Source organism: Corvus kubaryi, unplaced genomic scaffold, assembly GCF_017639235.1.
Source record: "Corvus kubaryi isolate FWS band 111438036 unplaced genomic scaffold, C.kubaryi_AGA036_p1.0 37398, whole genome shotgun sequence".
In the NCBI taxonomy this organism is placed as follows: Eukaryota; Metazoa; Chordata; class Aves; order Passeriformes; family Corvidae; genus Corvus; species Corvus kubaryi.
In genome coordinates this window covers 24,394,245-24,406,121 of record NW_024581137.1, presented here as the reverse complement: position 1 = coordinate 24,406,121, position 11,877 = coordinate 24,394,245, and the positions used below count along the sequence as shown (strand labels likewise).

The 11,877-nt window shown below is 40.3% G+C and overlaps 1 long non-coding RNA gene across 1 annotated transcript in view; it reads right to left on the bottom strand.

The window, feature by feature from the left end:
* The window catches only part of LOC121671901, a 15,903-nt gene extending 5,910 nt beyond the window's left edge, over nucleotides 1–9,993 (bottom strand). Inside the window, exon 1 of the long non-coding RNA XR_006018658.1 lies at nucleotides 9,980–9,993. This is a non-coding gene — a long non-coding RNA (uncharacterized LOC121671901). The remainder of the gene's footprint in view (nucleotides 1–9,979) is intronic.
* Nucleotides 9,994–11,877: the final 1,884 nt, after the last annotated feature.

Sequence of the window (11,877 nt, the reverse complement as noted above, 5' to 3'; positions counted from 1 at the left end):
TCCTTCCTTCCTTCCTTCCTTCCTTCCTTCCTTCCTTCCTTCCTTCCCTCCCAGCTTCACATCCAGTAGCTGCACCCCTGTTACGAGCCAAGGACGGGGTATGAATTCCAGCACTGCCCTTGAGTTCACCCACACAGCTCCATCACAGTCAGGATTTTTGTCTGTGCTGAGCAGCAGACTCTGGCACCTGGGATAGCCCTATGGCAGGAGCTGCCTGACGGGCACTGCCTTCTCAGCAGTGGCAAGGAAGGTAGTTTGTGGGCAGACCCTGGTTTTGGGAAGGAAGAGATAATAGGTATAGGGATACAAGATGAGCTAGGATGTTTTGCTGCAGGGGTATTAAATAGCCTCTGGCCTCTTTAATTTGATCATGCCGATACTGCCTATTGAGTCAGGAAGTACACAAAGAAGCAGTTTTACATGGGATTAAAGTCTGTTAAAGTGAAGAAGCTCATCTCAGTGAGACATGGGAAAACACAACCGTTATACATCCCCTAGGTACAGATAATGCATGAGATTTCACTGATTTTTAACAAAAGGAGATGTTTAAAGGTCTGTGTTGCTATTCATAGCGAAGACATTTTTAGTGAATAAGGTTACATTTCATCAAAGATATTTATTTACTCTTATTTAAGTTTTATGCCAAATAAATTTAAATCTAGTCATATTCTAAATTTTCCCCTTTACATTTCGAGTAAGTATGTGATGTCATTTGTACTTAACAAAACATGTGAAAGCAAAATTTGATTCATACATGAGGAAGTGACTCATCTAAGAAGAGGAGAGAGAAGTGACTGAGTTATTTCTTAACAAAAAATTTGCTGGGAGAGAAAGAAACTTACACTGAGCAGCAGTAAAACATGACAGTGGCTGGAAATTAATTCAGACATGTAGAAAACCGAAGCATATTGCACAGGGCTCGAGCTAATTGTAATCACTAAGTTTAAACCCCTTCTGTCTTTTGAACGAGCCTGAACCAGTTGCTTTGTTTTGGATTTGCATTCTGCACAGATAAGCTGAGTGATACCTGCCCCAGCAAGTGTTCAGTCCCCTGCACTTGTTCAGTCCTTGCTTTCAGCTTGCAGTATGCATGATATATTCCATGACAAGAATTGTGCTCCATTTTGGAGGACAAAACATGTATCACTCATCTGCACAGAAATTGTGCAGCTAAGAAGCTTTGTAATTAGGAGCTCTCACAATTGCATCCCATAATTTATTCATAGTATCAATTACAGAATTCCTGGTAGAGGAAGTCAAACTGATTATATTTTATAAAATTTAAATTAGTTTCTTCTGTTCAATTAAGGGAAGCCAGAAACTCTTCAGGGTACCCATACTGCCAGTGGCAAAGTGTAATAGCTTTGCAGCGAGACAGTCAGCTGGAGCAGCTGCTAAAGGACACTCTGCAAAACAAAAAGCACCAGTAAAACAACATCAGCCACCTTCATCCTGGAGAGTGTCGGCTCCACTTGCTGAGTACGTAAGTGCTACTGGCTTTATATATGTTTGCAATTCTGCAACTTTAAAAACAGACACAATGAGCAGTATATTCAAGAACTACAGTCTGCCTTTTGGGGTGATGAATAACCCATCTCTGACCAGATGCATAAATGCAGATGATTGCTCATATGGTGTGTGTTAGGGACACATTCTAGACCCAAGTCACCTCCTGTGTCCTCCTCATCACCTAATGATGAGCAGAGAACAACCATTTCCTAGGGCAGATCCCACAGATGTATGAACTGAGGGGATAGTTTTGGCCCTGCAATCCCAGAGGGCAGCTGAGTTGTGTGTTTATGTCATCCTAATGTGATGTGGGTCCTGTCACACCCTCCACCCTGGCACTGATGGTTCAGGGGCTGAATTCAGAAGAATTCCCCCCCTGACAACCTGGGCTGCATCACTGCCTCCCCCATCTTCATTTCGCTGGGTCAAGGACATCACTGCAGCTTTTTTGTGGAGTTGGAGGGAGAAGGAAACCTTAAGTTTTCACATAAAATGAAGGCTGCTTTATTTATATTAGATTCTCTAAAAAAACACAATTGCTTGCAAGGAGAGTGATACAACAAGCAGCGTTTCTGAGAATGCTGTGGGTGTTTTCTGGCGTACTTTCAAGTACCAAACAAAAAAGCTCTGGGCATGTACTTCATCCACAGCCGCTTATGCCCTGATAACAGAGCAGAGGGCCCCAGGACCCATCACAGCAGTTATTACAGGACATTCCTTCACATATCCCACACAGTGAGTTCCAGCAAGCTGTATTATAAATCCAGCTGTATTTTTAGGTGCATTAGTGGTGCTTGACTACAGCTGAGTCTGGTCAGAGTTCAGATGCTTGGCGGAGTTTTTTTTATTCCCCACTTTCCTCCTAAGAGCAAGGATATTTCACTCAAAAGCCTCTGGGCTGCAGCTTCCATCTACTGACTGGGACAAGAGGAGCATGTGTGTGTGTGTCTGTGTGTGTGTGTCTGTGTGTGTTTGTGTGTATTCCTTTCAGGAAAAAATTTCCAGAAAAAATTTCCAGAAGCCACCAAGTAGTTTATTGTATTTTCTAATTACAAAGACAGCAGGTTACCAGATCAAGCAAAACCAACAGTTTATCTTGGATCCATTCCTCGTGATGCAACAGTAACTTTTGGTAAAAACTCCTCAGTGTCTGGATCAATGATCTGTGCATGGCTTGGAGATGGGATATAGGCAATATGTAAGCAGCCGGGAAACTTATTTCTGCACAGAAACAAGACCAGAGACACTGTAGTTAGAAGCTCTTGTATGCATTAATGCAGCTAACAAGGCTTTATTGTCTTCATCATATTTTCAGTTAGAAATTTTGCAACTACAGTCCTGTTGCGCAAAGTGCGGTTTCTCACATGGGTGAAGTTATTCAGTCTGGGAACAAGGAAAAGTTTGCAAAATCACTCTAGTCTTCAGGCTCCTGTTTCAAGGGAAAGTTTCTGTGAACAGAATAAAAAGTACCTCAAACAGCGCGATCAGCTCCTATTTCCAGCACCACGATTATCACATAAATAAAGAAAAGCCTCTCCTGATTTTTGAAATCTCTCTTCAGCACTTCAAAGTTCTAAATAATTTGATGCATTTCATTATAATTTTTGTCAGAAGAGAGAAAACAGCAACAGCAAAGTAACCCAAATACCTCTCGTGATCCACAGAATTACATGTTTTCCAATAGAAAACAAGGTGAAAGATTTTCTTTGCAAAAGAGTCATGCTTCAGATACCACGTCTGCAATCCCACTTTCTCTCAAGAGAAAATGCCACAGGGAAGCAAAGGTGATACACATTGTCTTTCCTCCCACTCTGTGAGACAGGGGGTGAATAGCTATTTAAATTTATTTTTTATGCATGCCAGGCAATGAATTGAAGCTAATTGTATCAAACCCGCTCCCAGCAGTGTTTTAGCCTATTCCTGGTTATTTGAACTCCATGGTCACAAGGTCAGATATAAGGCTTTGCTTCTGGACTACATCATGGGATGCAAAAATGTAGTTTATACAAAATGGCTGAATCACTTGAACTATAAATTAAAATGTTTGTCTTGTAAATATCTCTTTCTAGCAAAATATCCAAAGTTTGAGGTGAGTTTGTACCTTCCTTCAGTCATTTAAATAATAACCTGCTGTCAGCCCATATCATATAGCTAATACCCTTTCAGATGCAACACTTACAACTAGGAGTCTTTTAAGAATTGGTTTTTCCCTTTTTGGATAATTCCATAGGGAGTATAAACATCTTCTGACAGACTTAAATAAACCAGTAACCAACAAATGATGCCTATAATATCACTTTCGAGCTAAGAATTTTCTCAGAAAGAGGATTTATGTGGGGGCCCAAAAATGCAGTTATGACTCATAAAAAAATTTTGGTTCATTATTGTGAAAATTCAGAATGATCCTCTCTCTAGAAAGGATTACACCAGTTATGGGGTATGTGATCAGATCACATCATTTCAGTCCCTAATTTCATATCCAAACACCAAAAAAACATGAGCAGCAGTTTTCAATGGTTTGACTTCAGGCACCAAGATCAGACCACAATCCTTATCATTTATGCTGGTCACAGCAATTCTGAGTGAGTCCACAGCAGTCCTCAAATAACCCCTGCAGTAAGGGGAAATGCCTTCACACACACTGAAGTGGAGAAGAGGTGAGACCATGACCATTCAATTAAGCTGTTTCTGATGTGCATGGAAAGGAACTCCTCTCCTGACTGAGACTAAGCTCTAGTAAAAAAAGTGACTGGGCTTGGATAAAAAAACTATCAATAAACTCATTAATGTATCAAACTGTCCTTACGAACAGTGTCTGATAGTCTAAGCTTACACATGTATGTCAAGTATGTAAGTCAAATATTATGTGCTTGAGTAGCCTCTTTGAAATCAGTGAAGCTCCTCCTTCACTTGGATCAACATACACTGAAAAGCATGACCATGTGGCAAGGATAAACCAAATTTTACACTAGCTGCATTTAGGCTATTTCCTAGGGCCGGTAAAAGAATAAGACATTTGTTTACATTAAAACATGTTTTTCTGCTTGTACACCAACTGGATGGCATAGCAAGGTCATTTGTTTCAGTCATACTGAGAGCTTGCCTGGCAATGAAAGACATTATAGAAGTTAATATATTCTTTAATATTCTTGGAGAGGGAAGGAAGATGGTTTGTATTATTACATAGCCAACCTGATAATATCTGGAGAAACAATAACTGTAAACCAAGATGGATGGGTGTATTTAAAATATAACCCCTAAAATAAAAAAATTTTTTCTACATGAATTTGTTTTCTAAGTCACATTCTGTTAAGTTTAATTTTCAATCTCCTTCCAAGTATTAGTATTAAATGACTGTTTACATTTTTTATATCAAATCCACAGTGAGAGAAGAGAACACTTTCATATTACTAGTTCAATAATACGGCACAAAATGTTCCCTCATACCTGGATGGAATTGAATTACTTTTTAATTTAAGCAGTTTCATATTTGCAGCCTAGCTCTAGTATAGGGAGGAGTCAAAGGTTATCTATTCTCCATGGAAGCTAATTTAGGACTATTTATACAGTGTAGGACAGGTCTGTTAAGATTTGTAATTACTTATATTTACTCACAGTCATCAAACACTCCTTTCTGTCTTTCGTTCTCTATAGTGGACTAAGGTCTGCACTCAACCCCAGAGAAAATTCAGTCTGAATTGAATTATTTTGTTCTCCCATGAACAATGGAGTTTCCCTTTCTTCCTCATTCTCCTCCTGCACCTCCACTCCCCCACTTCCTTAACACTAGATTCTGTATAGTTTAGTTTCTGGGTACAATTCAATTTGAAATAGTTAGATTTGTATGAATTCATGGCATTTTTAAGCCTGCATTCAGCAGTCCTTAAATTCATGCCCAGTTCAAGGTGTTCTCAGAGAAGCTTTCCAGTTTGGATTTTAGTTCAAAAGACTTGAAATTAATGTTTTTCAAAGGGATCTGCTTTTTTTCCAGCCCTAAAAATAGGGCTAAGGGGAGGTGTACACGTGTTTATGAGTAATGAGTCCCTGCAGAGCTGAAGTGGACTATACTTACCTGTGTTATCCTTGCAGTAAAAAAATACTCATTAGAAGACAAATTCCATTATTCCAGGCACAATGCAAATAAATAGAGCAAAAATGAAGGTTTTTCAGATAATTTACAGCTTCAAGAATAGGTTTATAGGTAGTTTCAACTATTATTTTATGACTGTACTGTAAGAAAATTTCAACTATGTTGAGTGTTAGCTGACCATCACAAAACTTCTCATTCAAAACAATGGTAATGCAATTTATTTTCCTCTACAGCAACCAGTAAGTGTTGAATTATAATTTGTCCCAAGCTTCTACCATAAAAAATAAGCAGTCCCTACGTTTGAATTTGTCTTACAAAATGGCCTGGCATACATTGCTGTGAAGTTGATGCCTTTTCCTGGCCTTAAAATCAAGAGTCAAACAGGGTTAGAAGGGAAAAAGGGGTTTCATGTCTGTATTTATTTTAAGGATCCTTAGGTGCACCACGCCCAGGTGGAATGCACCCCAATGCACACCCACAACAGATCGGGTATAACATTATAGGTGTTACTAATTAGCATACCTATCAAAGATTCCCCAATGAGAGGCTCAAGTGAGCCCCCCTCCCCAAGGAACCTTCCCCTGGATGGTTCTATCTTAGTTTACAGAATGTGTTCTGGAGAGGGCCTTGGGGTCTGGGGCACACTGATCTGTAGCTACGAAGCTTCTAAAATATTTAGTCTCTTAGCTTGACAAACAAGTCCAATATTGTAGGCTAAAAAACACTAAGAATACAGAAGTTGTAAAAAGGTGTAACAGGGATATAAAAGAAAAGGCAAAAAATCATCATGGCATCAAAGTCGTTTACCTTGTTTAGATTTAGTCTTGGTGATTATAAGAAATTTAAGGTGAGTGATAGCATTATTTATTTCACTGTTTTAACAGAGGCCTTATCGGATACATTAAATCTCTTCTAAAATTGCTCAGTTTTTCACTTTGGCTTCCCCAGCAGGCCTTCCATTTCTAAACACCAAAGCTTGTGGTCATATGAAAAAGCATCAAGTTGGGTTTAGAATTGATCTGGAACATCTTGTATTGTTCTATGACATTTCTGTCACAAGTTAGTCCTTTAAGGTTATAGCCTAAAAGAGTAGGCTCAGAAAAAAGAGATTATTGATACCTTCACAGTGACACTGAACTTCTGGCCTGAACAAATATCCCTTTTCTAGCATACTGTGACAGCTTTTATTACTCACACCAGTGTAATATGTGGAAGAATCTCTTGAATATACTACATCAGAGACAAAAAAAAAGCTTCCTTTTAAGAATTCACACATCATTTCTAGAGACAATGATTAATGGATCAAATAGTGTAAATCAGCTTTTTTGTCTTTTTTTTTTTTCTTTTTATTGCAAGGTTATGAAAGCCACCTTTAAACATTTGTTTTCTCTCTATTTGACACCTTGTTATTCAAAACATTTATTTTCCATGTGTGTTGCAACATAAGAGAAAGAAAGAGAAGCCCTGCAGAAAGGGATCTGGAGGTACTGGTCAGCATTGGGCTCAGCAGGAGCCAGCAGTATGCCCTGGCAAGCCATCCTGGGGGAAGCATTACCAACAGTGCGAGTCTGAAACACAGAGAGGAAAGGTTTTTTGGGAAAGGTAAAGTCCTTTATTTGGTAGGTTTGGAATTGGCTTCTGTAAGTAAAGATACAAACAAAACTATAGGCCTTTGAAATATGTTCCCTGTTACACTTTTAGACCTGAATATCCCAAAATCCCCAAACAGGAGCCAAACTTTGTATTCAGCCATACAAGTATCTTCTCACTGGAGGTGAACAACGGCAGATAGAATTTTTGAAGAAATGACAAGCTGCCTATATGGGGACGTAGATATACAGGTGTTTATCTGACCTCGCTCCTACAGTGTCTGAACACTGAATTGTCTTTAAAGAATTTGTCTTTGTAGCATTCCTGCGAGATGAAACACACACCTTTGTCTACTTTACAGGGGGACACGAGCACATGGGGCCCTATGGCCTCAATGCAGGCCTTTAAAGGCACTGAGGTAATTGGAAACAGCCAGCATTGTGCCTAAGAGGGAATCTGTGTCAGGTGAATCTATGCTTTACCTAACTGAGAGATTTCACAAATTTTGAGAAATGGGGATATTACAGCAGTTGATTATTTGCACATATGCAGCCGTATCAGCAAAATGTGTGCTTTATGGAAGTGATTCCCCCAAAGCCAAACAAGACACATCAACCATGCTGTCAGAAGCCTCTAGGTCATACGCAATTTTACCAGGCTATTTTCTTCACCTCCTAGCTGAGTGGCAGAGTTATATCAACATCTCAATGTCCCTGACACAGCTGTCCCAGTGCTATGGACGGGCTGCTCCCAGGCTGGCTGTGTAGTGGGATGATGGCCTGCCTTGGCTGCTGAGAGGGCTGACACTGTGCTGTTGGACCAGGAGAAAGTAATTTTGATAGCAAGTGCCTGGTTTTCTGAAGTCTTACTCTGAGCACAGCCTTCATGTTTTGTCCCAGATCAAGCAGGAAGTTTCCAGACTTGGAGGCAGGTGTCCAGCTCTCAGGACTCATGTCAATCAAAACATTTCACTGTGATGGATATGTTTCATGCTCCAGCCTTATCAAAGTGGCTAATTGTTCCTTTCCAAAATGAGTAGTGTACTGCCAGACTTCTTGGAAAGCTAATAATAATGCTGCAGAGGCTTTTTTCAATTGTAGCATTTGTCTTCATTTATTGCTGTCTTTTGCTAACGTTAATGAGGGACAGATTTCTGCATATTAAATGCGTAGTAGCCCAGCTACAAGAGATGAGCAACAGTTATAAATATGATGTGAAAATACTTGCTGAAAAGCATAGTTACACATTAGGCATACAAATTACAGGATTATGATTGTAGAGCTTGCTGTAACTTATTGGCAGTATATTACTTTGTACTTAGAAAATGTCTGTGCCATAAGCTCTAACAGCTATGACCTGGTATCCATCAGAGAGCTCAATGCTTCCTTGAGATCTCTGCTCAGCAGTGCCTTAAAAGAGAGACACTGCTTCTGAATGTGAAACTCATAAATCATGTGGTCAAACTCACATCAACTCTCTCTAGACTGCATATGTTCTGATTTCCATGGGATAAGTCAAACCTTCAGGGCTCACAGAGGCTTAGTTAAAGAAATTAAAACAGCTCTTGAAGGACAGGATTGTATAAACAGATTCTGAAGGGGCTCTGTTTGAAATTAGGCCAAAGCAAACACTGAGGCCAGCTCTTCCTTTCCCTTTGGTTGCCTCTCTGCCCTCGGCGCCGCTGCAAGGGACACCTTTTCAGACGGCTCCTGACCTCCCTCACGCCCCTTTCTGACCCCCAGCCTCTCAGATGGTTTTAATTGCAGAAGGCCAACTCAAGGTCCTTCAGCATGTACTTTAGTGGCATCTCTCCATTTCTTCTTCTGGATACTTTCAAGGGCCTGCGCAGCCAGCTGCTGGACGTGCCTCTCCACCCCTTGTCCCGCGAGCCCATCACTGAGGCGACTCTGCAACCAACATCTTTCAGACAGACATGCAAAATGCAGTACTGGTTCCTGGAGAAGGGATATTTTACTACTAAAAGATAATTTTCATTTGCTTTTGGTAACTAACAAAGACCTGAATGTGTTAGAACACATATTATTCAACAAAACAGAGAATCAATTTGGTGGTGTCTGAATTTTTTTGACAGCTACTAGAGGTATAAATCTATCAGAAAATAATTTGCAAAATGGCTTTTATCAAAGTAGGATAAATGAGTCTACTTAATTGCAACGAGAATAGAGACACAAAGAAAAGGTAAATTTCATGCCACCCACATCCATAAGCAATTTCTTTGAAGTTGATAATAATCTGGGAGATAGGATTATAGGTGTGAATTTAGCACCAGATAATAGGTGTAGATTTCCCATCCTAAGGTTGGAGGAAGCACTAGGTTGATTGAGTGAATGAGATTTAAAATGAGATCACATGGTCCGTTTTGTGTTAGGGTTGAAGGATTTCTCTGTTAGACTGCCTAGAAACATTTTTAAATTCAGCTTTGATAAGGCAACTATAGGTTCCTGGTCTTTTTCGTTTCTATTTTCTTGCAGCATTCACCTAATCTATTCCTAATGAGCAAAAATTATACTTAATGTCATAACCAAAGGGATTCCATGTTCTATGGGCAAAACTATCTAATCATCTGGAGGATTTGAATAAAAAAATCTCATTACATACAATGGAAATTGGGTGGTCCACATAGAAATCTGGTCCTTTAAAAGTAATTTTTCAGAATGACTTTAGTCATTATCAAGGAACACAGAAGCATGACATACCAGCTTTGTTTTCAAGCTCCTAATTCACCATGCACAACATTAGGTCTATTTAACCAGTGTCTAAAGTGGTTACGGCTGCAAAGAAAAAGGCCAATGTCTGAGCAGAACAACAGGTGCAGAGCACCTGGAACAGCAGCACTCGGACCCATGAACTGCCCTATTCATCCCAATGAGCCCAAGGTGTAGCTTTATGATACAGCTGAGCCACTCTGTGCAAACTGCTCACAAACAGGCCTTGCTCTCCTCCTCCATCATTTCCTTTAAGCCAGCTCTGGCATTGGCTTGAGAACAGAGTAAAGCAGATCAGGAAAATTACACAGAGGAAAACTTTCTTTCTAACACATCTCTGCCCTAAAAGAGGGAAGGAAGAAAGAAAATACTCTTTTCCATGAACTGAGAGGATGAGGAGAAATGGCTTTGAAATCTGTAGCTTGCAAATATATGAATCTGGTAACTTATTCCTCTCCTCAGGTGAGGTTCATTATATGATTAAAACACTTCTATTTATTTACCTGGTTAATGACCCTTGAGCAAGCTCTGATGGCTGCACTGGGACAGGTCCCAGAACCATATTAGCCACAGTAGCATCATGCTGCTGTGCAAGCAGCCATGGATGGAAGGGAAGAGGGATTCAGCCACCAGCAGGACCACACTGACATGGTACCTCCCTTGGGACTTTGGGCTGGCATGGAGGTCACTATGCTGCAAGGGTATTTTGGGAATGACACACTGTACACTGCAGTTCCCTGAGGAGCTTAAACCTGCGATCTCCTCCTTGTCCCCAGCTGATCCCAACCACTCTCCTGGGAAAACACTTGTGCTCATTTCCCATATTCATCCAGTCAGGAGATGCATGATCCTGAGGAAAAGAAAGGACTGACTGGGTTAGGTGGCTCTTTTGGCATCATTTTACAGGCTCAAGCCCATGAGAACTTTCTTATGTGTGTAGGTGGCTATTCACGGCATAACTATGCCAGCAACACTTTCTACACAGGCCTGGCCTCTTTACCTTTCTGTGTGGTGTCCTACGTTGCCATCATTTAGGAGACTGATGGATTGCCCTTCCCTCTCTTTGCTTAAGACTCAGGTCCAGTGAGCCAACAGCCTCTGGACCAGAGTCCTATGAGAACAGGGTGTGCACAACTTCCATGCATGTAATTTCAGAGTCTTATATGAGCTGAAAATGGTAGAGGTCCACTATTTCCCTCCTAACATACCCTTTGGGCTCTCTGATAGGAAAGTTTTGCTGCTAAGGTCAGTTAAAATCAGTGACCCACCAAATAATAGAGCAAAACTCACTTGTCTCTGTTCTAAATTTCCTGTTTCATACAGTGACTTTGCCATGGTATCTTCAGGAAATCAAATGCTGAATGAGAAGCAGCTGGCACAAACTGAATCTGGCAGGAATATAGTAATTCTGGTCAAGCTGGAAAAAGAGAAATGCTTCAAAAAGCATGTGGTATATAAACATTACCTTTGCTTGCCTCTATCTCTGCTCATGTCAGCATAAAGGTCCTAAATCATGCTAATCTCGTCATCAAGTTAGAAAACCCTTGCAGCACTAGCAAAATGACTTGACTTTCCTTGCAAAATCTGATCCCAAGCTGCTTCATTGTTCTTGATGCTAGAAAAGTGGGGGCAGTGGTGAAGAGTCTCATTCTGGCAGAAGAATGCAGCCTACCTGTGCTGGCAGCTGCAGATGTCCCTGCTTGTTCAACCACCTCTTTGTCTTCCCAACACTGCTGGTCAAATTTCAAAATTTAATCCTCACATTTCACCAGCACCTCCAAATCCACCTATCTGTTTTCCCAGATTAATTATACAAGGCCAAAAGAAAGCATTTTTCTTATCAAAAGGAGTTTAGTTCTCACAAGCAAAGACCATGGAATAAAGTTTTAGTAGTTAAAATGGATTTAATCTACCTTTAAAGCATTCCTTATTATTTCCTCTAGAACAAAGATTTTCCCCTTT